The 15,562-nt window shown below is 45.7% G+C and overlaps 3 pseudogenes; all 3 read right to left on the bottom strand.

The window, feature by feature from the left end:
- Nucleotides 1-1,904: 1,904 nt before the first annotated feature.
- On the bottom strand, nucleotides 1,905-2,846 carry LOC102984969 (zinc finger protein 771-like; annotated as a pseudogene).
- Nucleotides 2,847-10,062: 7,216 nt separating this feature from the next.
- On the bottom strand, nucleotides 10,063-11,004 carry LOC112066470 (zinc finger protein 771-like; annotated as a pseudogene).
- A 989-nt stretch (nucleotides 11,005-11,993) lies between these two features.
- Nucleotides 11,994-12,650, bottom strand: LOC112066469 (zinc finger protein 771-like; annotated as a pseudogene).
- Between the last annotated feature and the right edge of the window lie 2,912 nt (nucleotides 12,651-15,562).

The following is a 15,562-nucleotide window of genomic DNA, read 5'->3' as shown; positions in this document are numbered from 1 at the left end:
GCAATAAGTTAAAGCAGTCACAATGTCGCCACTGGAGTCACAGCCTCACACCTTTGACAGGGATTAGTGTAACATTTCTAGGTGAAATCCAGGCCACTGGGAATTCCCTACGGGACACCAAGACAGCTGCTAGGGCTCATAGTCACCATGTTTGCTCTAATATATTCCTCTTGCTCCAAAGACAAAACTTGGGTAATCAAATAGTGAATTTTTCATGAGTTTCCCAGCAGAGCTTCCCCCTCTTTTTTTTTTTTTTGGTCAGTTACCAGATGCTAATATGCTAATATGATGATGTTGGCTTAGATGGGGATCATAAATATTCAAATCAGTTCCATGAGTGCTTATTATGTGCCTGGCTGTGGCTCCGATAAAAGATGAGTAAAACACAGTCCTGATCCTCAGAGAAGCAGGCTAATTGTTTGAGAGGAATGCTAAAAATGAGGTATGATGTTGTCTCACATTTATATCAGAAGTATACCCTGAAATACTGATATTCAGGGCAATGTATGACAAAGGACCCAAATGAGCATCCCAGATAAGGAATTTTAGTATTTATGTATGGGTAGCAGGTCACATTAGCGTGGATTCACAGTAATACAGGAAGTTTTGGTGAACTACTTGTGTCAACAAGAACAGAAATGATCAGGAAAAAAAAAAGCTAACAGGTAGCACTTTTTTTTTTTTTTTAAACTCTGGTCCTGCTCCTCATCCCATGTCCCGATCTCAATGACACTGCCTGCAGTCACCCAAGCTAAGAAATGAAATCAGCCCCATCTCTCCTTTCCCCACGTCCACTTTAACTCCTATTAATTCTAGCTCAATAATATGCCATATCCCTCCCTCCCCTCTAATCCCTCAAGGCTTCTTTGTGGCCTTGGAACCTTTAACCTGGCTTCCAGGGTCCTTAGTGGTCTGTCTCCTGCCAACGTCCTTGCTTGTTGTCCCTGCCTTCCACCGCAGAGGACATCTGCAAGCTCTAACAAATCTGGCATGCAGGTTCAGGGGTTCTCTCCATACGTCCTCAACCCCAACTCTCTTGACCTTAAGACCAGCTTAAATGCCACCTCTGAGAAGAGCCTCTCTAAACTCCAAGATTGCACTGAAGACCTCTCCTATCCAGCAACTCCCCCATCAGAGTTCCAATGACAAGGGACTGCACTTGCCTGTGTACTTGTCCCCACTGTGCCATTCACTGGCTGTCAGTACCTATTTACTCACCTGCAGAAATGGAGGTAAAAGAGTTACCTATCTTTGGGATGCTTTGAGGATGAAAATAAGTTAATAATAAAGTAGCACTGAAGTTCTTTAACCTAATGCTAAAGTTTACACTATTGCTTCTCTTTACTAGACTGAGTTCCATGAGGTTCATGCCGGCTCACTCAAAGCTCTGCAAAAGGCACTGCCTGTTGATCACGAACGCGCTAAATTAATGCACCTTCTAGGTCTGAGGTCATGAAGACATAACCACGGGCCAAGCATGGAATGACTCCACACACACACACACACACACACACAAAACCAGTTCCTGAACACTTCTGGGCTTATAGCCCCACTTCACTCCATGACAATTCACCTAAATCACCTAAGCCTGGGGAGACTCCCAACTTTCCTCCTAATTCACACCCCACCCACCGCATTCACAGGCACAGGTGGGGTGAGGATATAATATATAATTCACTCTAACACGGGCCGAGGGGATGTAATGAGGGGGAGGTGGGCACGTTTCCAGGGCCCCCGGTAGGGGATCCTTCCCTCTCCCAGTTCCAGGGCAGCCAGGGCCGCCGTCCCACCCTATCTGAGACGCAGGTGGCGGGGCGGGGAGTTGTCCAGGTTAACGCAGCCCCAGGTCGGGATATCAGCGTGCCCCTCCCCAGTTCGCACCCCGCGGAGACAAGAATGGCGGTTCAACTGCACTCACAATCTGGGCAGCGCTCGGTGGCAGTGGCTCCGGCGGGTAGCTTGAAGTCCCGGCCGCAGCCCGCGCAGATATAGAGACGGCGCCGCATGTGCGCGCGACGGTGGCTGACGAAGTGCTAGCTGAGGCAGAAGCGCCGGCGGCACTCGGCACGTGGGTAGGGCTGCTCGCCTGTGTGCGTGCGCACATGCTCCGCCAGGTTGGAGCGGTGGCCGAAGCCCCGGGCGCACACAGCGAAGCAACGCAGCTTCTTCCCCGTGTGCACACGCTGGTACTTGGCCAGCGCCGAGCTCTGGGCGAAGCGCGTGCCGCAGTCGGCGCATGCGTACGGCCGCTCGCCCGTGTGCGTGCGTCGGTGGCGTGCCAGACACGAACTGCCGCCGAAGGTGCGTCCGCAGTCTGGGCATGAGTACGGCTTCTCGCCCGTGTGCACGCGCAGGTGCTGTGCGTAGTTGGAGCTAGGCACGAAGCGGCGGCTGCATTGTGCTCATGCTTACGGCTTCTCGCCCGTGTAGCGACGGCGGTGCTGCCGCAGGTTCGAGGCGGCCGAGAAGCGCTTGTCTCATTCCAGTCTTTCGTAAGGCCGCTTGTCCGTATGCGTGCGGCTGTGTTTGGTCAGCGCCGACTCCTGCGAGAAGCGCCCGCCGCACTCGGTGCACGCAAAGGGCCGCTCGCCCGTGTGTATGCCGGCGTGCTTGGGCAATGTGGAGTGGTGCGCAAAGGCACGGCCGCAGTCCCGGCACGCATGTGGGCGTGCCGGGAACGCCGACGGGGCTGGCACCTCGCTCGGGACCTCCTTGTTGTACATGGGGATCTTGAGTTTCACCACTTCATACTTCTCTTCATCCTCATCCTCCTCACCCTTCACCAGCAGGACCATCTCTTCTTGCATCTCTTCCTCTTCCTCCTCTGTCTGCTGTTCACTGGGCATCCTGGTGTGCAGCTGCAGGTTCGGGCGCTCGCGCTGCCCCAGGCCAGGGCGCCGGGCCCACGTAGCACTTGTGATGTGGCAGACACTTTTCTAAGTTCTTTACTTTGGGGACTTACCTGGTGGTTCAGTGGTTAAGACTCCACGCTCCCCATGCAGGGGGCACAGGTTCGATCCCTGGTCGGGGAATTAAGATCCTGCATGCCACACGAGGCAGCCAAACGATAAATAAGTAAAACAAGTTCTTTACTTTATTACATTACTCATTTATTCCTTGCAAAAACTCTCTATGGGGTATGTACTATTATACTCATCCATGACGGTAGTCTGTGCTCTTAACAGCTAAATCCCATCGCCTCTCTCTCTGATGGGTACAAGGCGTGTTTATGAAGAAATTTAGATAGCATTTGGAAATTCTATAATGTATGTGAAGAGAGACAGTGTCATCTCTATCCCGTGGGTAGCATTTAATTGTTTCTTCAACATAGCATATTGTTTGAGTTAAGGATAGATAATATACTTTCAAAATAGAATGATGACAGATAAATTTTAAAATTTTCTTCCTTGATTTTCTTTTAAAAGAGCAGAGATAACGTCAATCTATTTATTCAAATGCCTCTAAAATGATAGTTTATATTTTCTAGATATAAATTTTGTATTTTGAGATGTCGATTTATCAGACTTACTATTTGCAATGGTAAACGTTAGTGATTGATTCATACTATATACAGACTCCAAAGGAGGACTTTTCTACATATTAGATTAATTGATTGTAGGTTTTGTAGCAAAACCCACACATTTTCCTTTATACAGTGGGCAATTTGCCGAACAGCTTTTGGGTAAGTTACTAATGTGCCAATAACCTGTTTTCAGCTTCACTGTGATGAGTCCTCAGTCCTTATGTCTGAAGACAGAAAAAGACCCATAGAGAAGAATATATCACTTCTCCAGTTCTTACTATTTAAGTGGTGAATTATAAAGAGAGAACAATCTCATATTTGGCATCTGCTATTAAATATGTGGTTTCCATCTTCTTTGGGAGTAAATTTTTAAGTTGTTTCATAAAAATTCTAACACTTTTGTATTAGTAACTAATCAACACTGATAGAAGTGTAGAGCATTTTAATTAATATCATATCTGACTGGACTTGATCTGAGTTTAATGATGGGAGAGATAAAATATTAATGACCTCAAAATGAATGTATGAAAACATTTTATTGGTCTTGTCCCAATTAAAATTTCTTTTAACTTGGTTTTTAGTTTGAAGCATATTTTTTTTTTCAAACAAGGAAGATACAGCAAGGATATATTTATTTATTTATTTCAACACGGATTGGTTGATTTTAATTAATTTTTAAAGAAGAACAGAAAATGGTCTTATTAATGTGTAATGGAATATGATAGCTCTTATTTTAAATTTTTATTTGAATTTTTCATTTGTTGCATTGAGATGTTTTGGACACGTTGAATATTCCAGTGCAAAGTTTCAAGTTCTTTCTTTGTGGTTATTTGCAAAGAAGGACAAGAATATTAAAGACTCTGGATGAAAGAGGCTGGTCTTTTCAGGAAAAAGCCTCTTCATTCAAGGGCTTTTCAAAATTTGCTTTGGGAGTACTGTTTGTCATTTAACTCTTGCATGTGTTACCTTACTTATACGATCAAATTATTTCATTTCCTTGCAGGGATATGTGTCTTAATACACCATTTGTAAAAAGATTTAGAATTTCTGAGTGAAAGATTTTAGTGACTCTATGACATGTAGACAGAACAGAAAAGTGAACTTCAGAATTGCTGGGACATAAAACACCAGACTGATTATTTGTAGAGTCTAAAGCCACTAGAATTATCTGGAGAAAGGAAAAGAAATTTTTTAAAAAATGAAACAAAAAGTATGTTTATCTCCAAATGGTATTCATTGTATATTTACTCAGTGATTTCTATGATTTTAATAGCAATATTTTCCAGAATAGATAATTTTGTGACATGCAAATGAAAACCATCCCTGATTTATAATAGCAAAAATATAGTTTGATAAGTTGCTATGCAGATTGCTGACTTTCTAGTGATCATAGACCTTAAGATAAGGAATTTAGTTAGTTCTCCATGTGCGTAACATTTAAATATTAACATAATAGAAAGTGCAAAACTTTAGTTATGTCTTTTTTGTCAAGACTGTGTAGGGTTGCATGAATTGTTGAGAAAAATGTGCATGAGAAGGAAGAGCAATAAATGAACATTCAAATATGTACTATTTCTGATTATAGAAATATTGTATTTACAAAACTATATTGTTGGAGGGAGCTTCAAGATGGCAGAAGAGTAAGACATGGAGATCACCTTCTTCCCCACAAATACATCAGAAATACATCTACATGTGGAACAGCTCCTACAGAACACCTACTGAACGCTGGCAGAAGACCTCAGACCTCCCAAAAGGCAAGAAACTCCATAAGTACCTGGGTAGGGAAAAGAAAAAAGAAAAAACAGAGACAAAAGAATAGGGACGGGACCTGCACCTCGGGGAGGGAGCTGTGAAGGAGGAAATGTTTCCACACACTAGAAGCCCGTTCGTGGGCGGAGACTGCGGGTGGCGGAGGGGGGAAGCTTCGGAGCCACATAGGAGAGCGCAGCGACGGGGGTGCGGAGGGCAAAGCGGAGAGATTCCCGCACAGAGGATCGGTGCCAACTAGCACTCACCAGCCCGAGAGGCTTGTCTGCTCACCCGCCGGGGCGGGCGGGGGGCTGGGAGCTGAGGCTCGGGCTTTGGTGGGATCGCAGGGAGAAGACTGGGGTTGGCGGCGTGAACACAGCCTGAAGGGGCTAGTGCGCCACGGCTGGCTGGGAGGGAGTCCGGGAGAAGTCTGGAGCTGCCGAAGAGGCAAGAGACTTTTTCTTGCCTCTTTGTTTCCTGGTGCGCGAGGACAGGGAATTAAGAGCGCTGCTTAAAGGAGCTCCAGAGACGGGAGCGAGCCGCGGCTATCAGCGCGGACCCCAGAGATGGGCATGAGACAGTAAGGCCGCTGCTGCCGCCTCCAAGAAGCCTGTGTGCGAGCACAGGTCACTCTCCACACCTCCCCTCCCGGGAGCCTGTGCAGCCCGCCACTGCCAGGGTCCCGGGATCCAGGGACAACTTCCTCGAGAGAATGCACGGCGCGCCTCAGGCTGGTGCAATGTTATGTTGGCCTCTGCAGCCAGAGGCTCGGCCGCATCCGTACCCCTCCCTCCCCCCGGCCTGAGTGAGCCAGAGCCCCCGAATCAAATGCTACTTTAACCCCGTCTTGTCTGGGCGGGAACAGACGCCCTCAGGCGGCCTACACGCAGAGGCGGGTCCAGATCCAAAGCTGAACCCCAGGAGCTGTGCGAACAAAGAAGAAAGGGGGAAATTTCTACCAGCGCCTCAGGAGCAGCGGATTAAATCCCCAAAATCAACTTGATGTACGCTTCATCTGTGGAATACCTGAATAGACAATGAATCATACCAAATTGAGGAGGTGGACTTTGGGAGCAACAATATATACATATTTTTCCCTTTTTCTCCTTTTGTGAGTGTGTACGTGTATGCTTCTGTGTGTGATTTTGTCTGTATAGTTTTGCTTTTACCATTTGTCCTAGGGTTCTGTCTCTCCTTTTTTTTTCTTTTCCTACGGTTTTTAGCACTTGTTATCATTGGTGGATTTTTTTGGTTTGGTTGCTCTCTTCTTTCTTTTTTCTTGTTTTTTTATTACTTAAAAATTTTTTTAATAATTATTTTTTATTTTAATAACTTTATTTTATTTTAATTTATTTTATCTTCTTTTTCTTTCTTTCTTTTTTTCCCCCTTTTATTCTGAGCCGTGTGGATGACAGGCTCTTGGTGCTCCAGCCAGGCATCAGAGCTGTGCCTCTGAGGTGAGAGAGACAAGTTCAGGACACTGGTCCACAAGAGACCTCCCAGCTCCACATAATATCAAACGGCAAAAATCTCCCAGAGATCTTCATCTCAACACCAAGACCCAGCTTCACTCAACGACCAGCAAGCTACAGTGCTGGACACCCTATGCCAAACAACTAGCAAGACAGGAACACAACCCATCCATTAGCAGAGAGGCTGCCTAAAATCATAATAAAGCCACAGATACCCCAACTCACACCACCAGACGTGGACCTGCCCACCAGAAAGACAAGATCCAGCCTCATCCACCAGAAAACAGGCACTAGTCCCCTCCACCAGGATGCCTACACAACCCACTGAACCAACCTTAGCCACTGGGGACAGACACAAAAAACAACAGGAACTACGAACATGCAGCCTGAGAAAAGGAGACCCCAAACATAGTAAGTTAAGCAAAATGAGAAGCCAGAGAAAAACACAGCAGATGAAGGAGCAAGGCAAAAACCCACCAGACCTAACAAATGAAGAGGAAATAGGCAGACTACCTGAAAAAGAATTCAGAATAATGATAGCAAAGGTGATCCAAAATCGTGGAAATAGAATGGAGAAAATACAAGAAACGTTTAACAAGGACCTAGAAGAACTAAACAGTAAATAAACAGTGATGAACAACACAATAAATGAAATTAAAAATTCTCTAGAAGGGATCAGTAGCAGAATAACTGAGGCAGAAGTACGGATCAGTGACCTGGAACATAAAGGAGTGGAAAAATTTACTGCAGAGCAGAATAAAGAAAAAAGAATGAAAAGAATTGAAGAGAGTCTCAGAGAACTCTGGGACAACATTAAACACATGAACATTCGATTTATAGGGGTCCCAGAAGAAGAAGAGAGGGACTGAGAAAATATTTGAAGAGATTATAGTTGAAAACTTCCCTAATATGGTAAAGGAAATAGTTAATCAAGTCCAGGAAGCACAGCAAGTCCCATACAGGATAAATCCAATGAGAAACACGTCAAGACACATATGAATCAAACTATCAAAAATTAAAAACAAAGAAAAAATATTAAAAGCAGCAAGGGAAAAACAACACATAACACACAAGGGAATCCCCATAAGGTTAACAGCTATGTCCTGAAAAGAGCTGCTGAAGGTATGATGTGGGAAGACAAGACACTTGTGGGGGGGGGGCTTGTTGGGAGGAGGAAGTGTTGTGTCTCCATCCCTGGGGCTTCAGATTAGAGGGAATGCAGACATTCTTTAGGTGGCTTGCCGGGACTTGTTGAGGTGGAACTTTTCCCCAGTGTTCTGCAGGGGATGGGGACAAGGCACTGACGGAACCCCAAGGTGCTGGCTTCACAATACACAAACTTCTAATCCATTTGCTCAAATACAATCCAAGTAATGGAAAGAAAAAAAAAAATCAGACAATCTAGTCATTGGACAGCAATAAGTTAAAGCAGTCACAATGTCGCCACTGGAGTCACAGCCTCACACCTTTGACAGGGATTAGTGTAACATTTCTAGGTGAAATCCAGGCCACTGGGAATTCCCTACGGGACACCAAGACAGCTGCTAGGGCTCATAGTCACCATGTTTGCTCTAATATATTCCTCTTGCTCCAAAGACAAAACTTGGGTAATCAAATAGTGAATTTTTCATGAGTTTCCCAGCAGAGCTTCCCCCTCTTTTTTTTTTTTTTGGTCAGTTACCAGATGCTAATATGCTAATATGATGATGTTGGCTTAGATGGGGATCATAAATATTCAAATCAGTTCCATGAGTGCTTATTATGTGCCTGGCTGTGGCTCCGATAAAAGATGAGTAAAACACAGTCCTGATCCTCAGAGAAGCAGGCTAATTGTTTGAGAGGAATGCTAAAAATGAGGTATGATGTTGTCTCACATTTATATCAGAAGTATACCCTGAAATACTGATATTCAGGGCAATGTATGACAAAGGACCCAAATGAGCATCCCAGATAAGGAATTTTAGTATTTATGTATGGGTAGCAGGTCACATTAGCGTGGATTCACAGTAATACAGGAAGTTTTGGTGAACTAGTTGTGTCAACAAGAACAGAAATGATCAGGAAAAAAAAAAGCTAACAGGTAGCACTTTTTTTTTTTTTTTAAACTCTGGTCCTGCTCCTCATCCCATGTCCCGATCTCAATGACACTGCCTGCAGTCACCCAAGCTAAGAAATGAAATCAGCCCCATCTCTCCTTTCCCCACGTCCACTTTAACTCCTATTAATTCTAGCTCAATAATATGCCATATCCCTCCCTCCCCTCTAATCCCTCAAGGCTTCTTTGTGGCCTTGGAACCTTTAACCTGGCTTCCAGGGTCCTTAGTGGTCTGTCTCCTGCCAACGTCCTTGCTTGTTGTCCCTGCCTTCCACCCCAGAGGACATCTGCAAGCTCTAACAAATCTGGCATGCAGGTTCAGGGGTTCTCTCCATACGTCCCCAACCCCAACTCTCTTGACCTTAAGACCAGCTTAAATGCCACCTCTGAGAAGAGCCTCTCTAAACTCCAAGATTGCACTGAAGACCTCTCCTATCCAACAACTCCCCCATCAGAGTTCCAATGACAAGGGACTGCACTTGCCTGTGTACTTGTCCCCACTGTGCCATTCACTGGCTGTCAGTACCTATTTACTCACCTGCAAAAATGGAGGTAAAAGAGTTACCTATCTTTGGGATGCTTTGAGGATGAAAATAAGTTAATAATAAAGTAGCACTGAAGTTCTTTAACCTAATGCTAAAGTTTACACTATTGCTTCTCTTTACTAGACTGAGTTCCATGAGGTTCATGCCGGCTCACTCAAAGCTCTGCAAAAGGCACTGCCTGTTGATCACGAACGCGCTAAATTAATGCACCTTCTAGGTCTGAGGTCATGAAGACATAACCACGGGCCAAGCATGGAATGACTCCACACACACACACACACACACAAAACCAGTTCCTGAACACTTCTGGGCTTATAGCCCCACTTCACTCCATGACAATTCACCTAAATCACCTAAGCCTGGGGAGACTCCCAACTTTCCTCCTAATTCACACCCCACCCACCGCATTCACAGGCACAGGTGGGGTGAGAATATAATATATAATTCACTCTAACACGGGCCGAGGGGATGTAATGAGGGGGAGGTGGGCACGTTTCCAGGGCCCCCGGTAGGGGATCCTTCCCTCTCCCAGTTCCAGGGCAGCCAGGGCCGCCGTCCCACCCTATCTGAGACGCAGGTGGCGGGGCGGGGAGTTGTCCAGGTTAACGCAGCCCCAGGTCGGGATATCAGCGTGCCCCTCCCCAGTTCGCACCCCGCGGAGACAAGAATGGCGGTTCAACTGCACTCACAATCTGGGCAGCGCTCGGTGGCAGTGGCTCCGGCGGGTAGCTTGAAGTCCCGGCCGCAGCCCGCGCAGATATAGAGACGGCGCCGCATGTGCGCGCGACGGTGGCTGACGAAGTGCTAGCTGAGGCAGAAGCGCCGGCGGCACTCGGCACGTGGGTAGGGCTGCTCGCCTGTGTGCGTGCGCACATGCTCCGCCAGGTTGGAGCGGTGGCCGAAGCCCCGGGCGCACACAGCGAAGCAACGCACCTTCTTCCCCGTGTGCACACGCTGGTACGTGGCCAGCGCCGAGCTCTGGGCAAAGCGCGTGCCGCAGTCGGCGCATGCGTACGGCCGCTCGCCCGTGTGCGTGCGTCGGTGGCGTGCCAGACACGAACTGCCGCCGAAGGTGCGTCCGCAGTCTGGGCATGAGTACGGCTTCTCGCCCGTGTGCACGCGCAGGTGCTGTGCGTAGTTGGAGCTAGGCACGAAGCGGCGGCTGCATTGTGCTCATGCTTACGGCTTCTCGCCCGTGTAGCGACGGCGGTGCTGCCGCAGGTTCGAGGCGGCCGAGAAGCGCTTGTCTCATTCCAGTCTTTCGTAAGGCCGCTTGTCCGTATGCGTGCGGCTGTGTTTGGTCAGCGCCGACTCCTGCGAGAAGCGCCCGCCGCACTCGGTGCACGCAAAGGGCCGCTCGCCCGTGTGTATGCCGGCGTGCTTGGGCAATGTGGAGTGGTGCGCAAAGGCACGGCCGCAGTCCCGGCACGCATGTGGGCGTGCCGGGAACGCCGACGGGGCTGGCACCTCGCTCGGGACCTCCTTGTTGTACATGGGGATCTTGAGTTTCACCACTTCATACTTCTCTTCATCCTCATCCTCCTCACCCTTCACCAGCAGGACCATCTCTTCTTGCATCTCTTCCTCTTCCTCCTCTGTCTGCTGTTCACTGGGCATCCTGGTGTGCAGCTGCAGGTTCGGGCGCTCGCGCTGCCCCAGGCCAGGGCGCCGGGCCCACGTAGCACTTGTGATGTGGCAGACACTTTTCTAAGTTCTTTACTTTGGGGACTTACCTGGTGGTTCAGTGGTTAAGACTCCACGCTCCCCATGCAGGGGGCACAGGTTCGATCCCTGGTCGGGGAATTAAGATCCTGCATGCCACACGAGGCAGCCAAACGATAAATAAGTAAAACAAGTTCTTTACTTTATTACATTACTCATTTATTCCTTGCAAAAACTCTCTATGGGGTATGTACTATTATACTCATCCATGACGGTAGTCTGTGCTCTTAACAGCTAAATCCCATCGCCTCTCTCTCTGATGGGTACAAGGCGTGTTTATGAAGAAATTTAGATAGCATTTGGAAATTCTATAATGTATGTGAAGAGAGACAGTGTCATCTCTATCCCGTGGGTAGCATTTAATTGTTTCTTCAACATAGCATATTGTTTGAGTTAAGGATAGATAATATACTTTCAAAATAGAATGATGACAGATAAATTTTAAAATTTTCTTCCTTGATTTTCTTTTAAAAGAGCAGAGATAACGTCAATCTATTTATTCAAATGCCTCTAAAATGATAGTTTATATTTTCTAGATATAAATTTTGTATTTTGAGATGTCGATTTATCAGACTTACTATTTGCAATGGTAAACGTTAGTGATTGATTCATACTATATACAGACTCCAAAGGAGGACTTTTCTACATATTAGATTAATTGATTGTAGGTTTTGTAGCAAAACCCACACATTTTCCTTTATACAGTGGGCAATTTGCCGAACAGCTTTTGGGTAAGTTACTAATGTGCCAATAACCTGTTTTCAGCTTCACTGTGATGAGTCCTCAGTCCTTATGTCTGAAGACAGAAAAAGACCCATAGAGAAGAATATATCACTTCTCCAGTTCTTACTATTTAAGTGGTGAATTATAAAGAGAGAACAATCTCATATTTGGCATCTGCTATTAAATATGTGGTTTCCATAGTCGGCGCATGCGTACGGCCGCTCGCCCGTGTGCGTGCGTCGGTGGCGTGCCAGACACGAACTGCCGCCGAAGGTGCGTCCGCAGTCTGGGCATGAGTACGGCTTCTCGCCCGTGTGCACGCGCAGGTGCTGTGCGTAGTTGGAGCTAGGCACGAAGCGGCGGCTGCATTGTGCTCATGCTTACGGCTTCTCGCCCGTGTAGCGACGGCGGTGCTGCCGCAGGTTCGAGGCGGCCGAGAAGCGCTTGTCTCATTCCAGTCTTTCGTAAGGCCGCTTGTCCGTATGCGTGCGGCTGTGTTTGGTCAGCGCCGACTCCTGCGAGAAGCGCCCGCCGCACTCGGTGCACGCAAAGGGCCGCTCGCCCGTGTGTATGCCGGCGTGCTTGGGCAATGTGGAGTGGTGCGCAAAGGCACGGCCGCAGTCCCGGCACGCATGTGGGCGTGCCGGGAACGCCGACGGGGCTGGCACCTCGCTCGGGACCTCCTTGTTGTACATGGGGATCTTGAGTTTCACCACTTCATACTTCTCTTCATCCTCATCCTCCTCACCCTTCACCAGCAGGACCATCTCTTCTTGCATCTCTTCCTCTTCCTCCTCTGTCTGCTGTTCACTGGGCATCGTGGTGTGCAGCTGCAGGTTCGGGCGCTCGCGCTGCCCCAGGCCAGGGCGCCGGGCCCACGTAGCACTTGTGATGTGGCAGACACTTTTCTAAGTTCTTTACTTTGGGGACTTACCTGGTGGTTCAGTGGTTAAGACTCCACGCTCCCCATGCAGGGGGCACAGGTTCGATCCCTGGTCGGGGAATTAAGATCCTGCATGCCACACGAGGCAGCCAAACGATAAATAAGTAAAACAAGTTCTTTACTTTATTACATTACTCATTTATTCCTTGCAAAAACTCTCTATGGGGTATGTACTATTATACTCATCCATGACGGTAGTCTGTGCTCTTAACAGCTAAATCCCATCGCCTCTCTCTCTGATGGGTACAAGGCGTGTTTATGAAGAAATTTAGATAGCATTTGGAAATTCTATAATGTATGTGAAGAGAGACAGTGTCATCTCTATCCCGTGGGTAGCATTTAATTGTTTCTTCAACATAGCATATTGTTTGAGTTAAGGATAGATAATATACTTTCAAAATAGAATGATGACAGATAAATTTTAAAATTTTCTTCCTTGATTTTCTTTTAAAAGAGCAGAGATAACGTCAATCTATTTATTCAAATGCCTCTAAAATGATAGTTTATATTTTCTAGATATAAATTTTGTATTTTGAGATGTCGATTTATCAGACTTACTATTTGCAATGGTAAACGTTAGTGATTGATTCATACTATATACAGACTCCAAAGGAGGACTTTTCTACATATTAGATTAATTGATTGTAGGTTTTGTAGCAAAACCCACACATTTTCCTTTATACAGTGGGCAATTTGCCGAACAGCTTTTGGGTAAGTTACTAATGTGCCAATAACCTGTTTTCAGCTTCACTGTGATGAGTCCTCAGTCCTTATGTCTGAAGACAGAAAAAGACCCATAGAGAAGAATATATCACTTCTCCAGTTCTTACTATTTAAGTGGTGAATTATAAAGAGAGAACAATCTCATATTTGGCATCTGCTATTAAATATGTGGTTTCCATCTTCTTTGGGAGTAAATTTTTAAGTTGTTTCATAAAAATTCTAACACTTTTGTATTAGTAACTAATCAACACTGATAGAAGTGTAGAGCATTTTAATTAATATCATATCTGACTGGACTTGATCTGAGTTTAATGATGGGAGAGATAAAATATTAATGACCTCAAAATGAATGTATGAAAACATTTTATTGGTCTTGTCCCAATTAAAATTTCTTTTAACTTGGTTTTTAGTTTGAAGCATATTTTTTTTTTCAAACAAGGAAGATACAGCAAGGATATATTTATTTATTTATTTCAACACGGATTGGTTGATTTTAATTAATTTTTAAAGAAGAACAGAAAATGGTCTTATTAATGTGTAATGGAATATGATAGCTCTTATTTTAAATTTTTATTTGAATTTTTCATTTGTTGCATTGAGATGTTTTGGACACGTTGAATATTCCAGTGCAAAGTTTCAAGTTCTTTCTTTGTGGTTATTTGCAAAGAAGGACAAGAATATTAAAGACTCTGGATGAAAGAGGCTGGTCTTTTCAGGAAAAAGCCTCTTCATTCAAGGGCTTTTCAAAATTTGCTTTGGGAGTACTGTTTGTCATTTAACTCTTGCATGTGTTACCTTACTTATACGATCAAATTATTTCATTTCCTTGCAGGGATATGTGTCTTAATACACCATTTGTAAAAAGATTTAGAATTTCTGAGTGAAAGATTTTAGTGACTCTATGACATGTAGACAGAACAGAAAAGTGAACTTCAGAATTGCTGGGACATAAAACACCAGACTGATTATTTGTAGAGTCTAAAGCCACTAGAATTATCTGGAGAAAGGAAAAGAAATTTTTTAAAAAATGAAACAAAAAGTATGTTTATCTCCAAATGGTATTCATTGTATATTTACTCAGTGATTTCTATGATTTTAATAGCAATATTTTCCAGAATAGATAATTTTGTGACATGCAAATGAAAACCATCCCTGATTTATAATAGCAAAAATATAGTTTGATAAGTTGCTATGCAGATTGCTGACTTTCTAGTGATCATAGACCTTAAGATAAGGAATTTAGTTAGTTCTCCATGTGCGTAACATTTAAATATTAACATAATAGAAAGTGCAAAACTTTAGTTATGTCTTTTTTGTCAAGACTGTGTAGGGTTGCATGAATTGTTGAGAAAAATGTGCATGAGAAGGAAGAGCAATAAATGAACATTCAAATATGTACTATTTCTGATTATAGAAATATTGTATTTACAAAACTATATTGTTGGAGGGAGCTTCAAGATGGCAGAAGAGTAAGACATGGAGATCACCTTCTTCCCCACAAATACATCAGAAATACATCTACATGTGGAACAGCTCCTACAGAACACCTACTGAACGCTGGCAGAAGACCTCAGACCTCCCAAAAGGCAAGAAACTCCATAAGTACCTGGGTAGGGAAAAGAAAAAACAAAAAACAGAGACAAAAGAATAGGGACGGGACCTGCACCTCGGGGAGGGAGCTGTGAAGGAGGAAATGTTTCCACACACTAGAAGCCCGTTCGTGGGCGGAGACTGCGGGTGGCGGAGGGGGGAAGCTTCGGAGCCACATAGGAGAGCGCAGCGACGGGGGTGCGGAGGGCAAAGCGGAGAGATTCCCGCACAGAGGATCGGTGCCAACTAGCACTCACCAGCCCGAGAGGCTTGTCTGCTCACCCGCCGGGGCGGGCGGGGGGCTGGGAGCTGAGGCTCGGGCTTTGGTGGGATCGCAGGGAGAAGACTGGGGTTGGCGGCGTGAACACAGCCTGAAGGGGCTAGTGCGCCACGGCTGGCTGGGAGGGAGTCCGGGAGAAGTCTGGAGCTGCCGAAGAGGCAAGAGACTTTTTCTTGCCTCTTTGTTTCCTGGTG

This window comes from Physeter macrocephalus, chromosome 11, assembly GCF_002837175.3.
Source record: "Physeter macrocephalus isolate SW-GA chromosome 11, ASM283717v5, whole genome shotgun sequence".
Taxonomy (NCBI): Eukaryota; Metazoa; Chordata; class Mammalia; order Artiodactyla; family Physeteridae; genus Physeter; species Physeter macrocephalus.
This window is presented reverse-complemented; position numbering and strand designations above follow the sequence as displayed.